Source organism: Meleagris gallopavo, chromosome Z, assembly GCF_000146605.3.
Source record: "Meleagris gallopavo isolate NT-WF06-2002-E0010 breed Aviagen turkey brand Nicholas breeding stock chromosome Z, Turkey_5.1, whole genome shotgun sequence".
Classification (NCBI taxonomy): Eukaryota; Metazoa; Chordata; class Aves; order Galliformes; family Phasianidae; genus Meleagris; species Meleagris gallopavo.
In genome coordinates this window covers 15,160,571-15,162,288 of record NC_015041.2, presented here as the reverse complement: position 1 = coordinate 15,162,288, position 1,718 = coordinate 15,160,571, and the positions used below count along the sequence as shown (strand labels likewise).

At 33.2% G+C, this 1,718-nt stretch overlaps 1 protein-coding gene across 1 annotated transcript in view; it reads left to right on the top strand.

Annotated features, from left to right (window-relative positions):
• Nucleotides 1-1,718, top strand: part of LOC104914886 (chondroitin sulfate proteoglycan 4-like) — a 47,525-nt gene that overhangs the window by 39,163 nt on the left and 6,644 nt on the right.

The window sequence follows — 1,718 nt, the reverse complement described above, 5'->3', positions numbered from 1 at the left end:
TGCAGAGTCTAGCTGTGTGCTCTGCACACAGTAACATTTTCTCAGAAAATCTTATTGGGGAGGTAAAAGGAGCTCAATATATGACTTTACTGTAGGAAAAATTAAGAGGCAGTTTGGTCTTAATCTACATTTACAGATTTTAAAAGAATTAAATGAAGGACTGAGAAAATGTATTGGCTGGAAAGTGAAGCATGATCAACAAAACAGAAAAAAGATTGGCACTTTTATTCAATAAAATTAAACTTTGAAACAACCTAACCAAGGACTATGGTGGATGTATCTCCACCTGAACTGTATAAATCAAATTGAAGACAAGATATTTTCTCATAAAACTGAGTTCTAATCTCATCATTATTGTTCTTACTGCAATAAGCTGAGTTTTTTCTTAAATTATGAGAGAGGGGAACAGGCTAATGACACCATTCTTTTCACTTTCTAAAATGGATGATATTTATGGGCATTAAGTGAAACAGTTAAGCATGTCAGAAAATCTTTCATCTAAGAATAACATTTTAATCTCTTTCCCTACAGATAACAATATCTACATATCCCTATTGGACAGCGCCGTGGCAGAACATGCCACTTCTTCTCTATAACTTTAGTTCTTACTAATATATTGCTAACTTTGCCTTGAATTTTGTAAGTTGTGTAAGGATTTGAGCTGTAATAATTTGTGTTCTTCTATTCTCTCTATTTTCTGTTGGGGGTATTTGTATTGCCATTTTCACTTCAAACAAGTAGAGCTAAGTGACTCATTGCAGGTAAAATGAAGCTATCTTAACGGGATCACTATATATTCTGGCAAAGACTGTGGTATCCTGCTATCAGGGGAAGAAAAGAGATCCAAAATAAACTTACCGTCTAGCAAGCTATAGCCACAATATCTGTGAAAAAATGACATTGATGCTGCAGGTGTTACATATTTTTCATTGCACAGAGAATAAGAATTTCAGTTTCTTGTTTCAAAGCTTGTAAATCTGATTTGAAATGAAAAGTATTTTGATGTAGTTTCTTTGTTTGCATTTTCATTTACTTAACTCTTTGTTATGGAACTTAGAATTTTGCTTCTAAAAATTATAGGTAGAGTATACAAAGAAGTTAGCACTTCTGTTGTGGTGCTGAACTTTTCCACATTCCCTGTGGCTTACTGCCTCTTTGCCAAAAAAGAAAAAGAAAAAAAGTTGCATTCCAGTGGAATTTTTCAAGGACAGTTGTTTTGCAGCCAATATAAGAAAATTAATTATGCATTAAACACAGTAGAATAGCACAGTAGTTTTGAACAGAAGCATTTTTTTTTCTCTGTCAGTACTGTCTATGATAGTTTGCAAGTACTTTCATTTTGCAGAAGTCCGTAATTTCTTATTATCTTCTTATTATCTTCAAACTTATATTTGAAGTCATTGCAGAGTTAAAAAGAGAATGCTCACCAGTTTCATTTTCTTGCTAGCATGGTTTTGCATTTAAAAATATGTAGCCCTAGGAAGATTAACAATTGATAAACACCACTGAATTTATCAGAAGCATATTGTGGCTATTCTTGCTACATTAATTTGCTTTCTTTATCTTGAAGTCATACTGCCATGCTTTGAAAAATTGTTTTGAAGCAACATATCATTGTAATATCATTTTTGTGTGCTTTGTCCCATAGTAGCTATTAAGAATTAAATTAATATAAAGGTTGTGGAGCCCCATCCCTGGAGGCACTCAAGGCCAGGCTG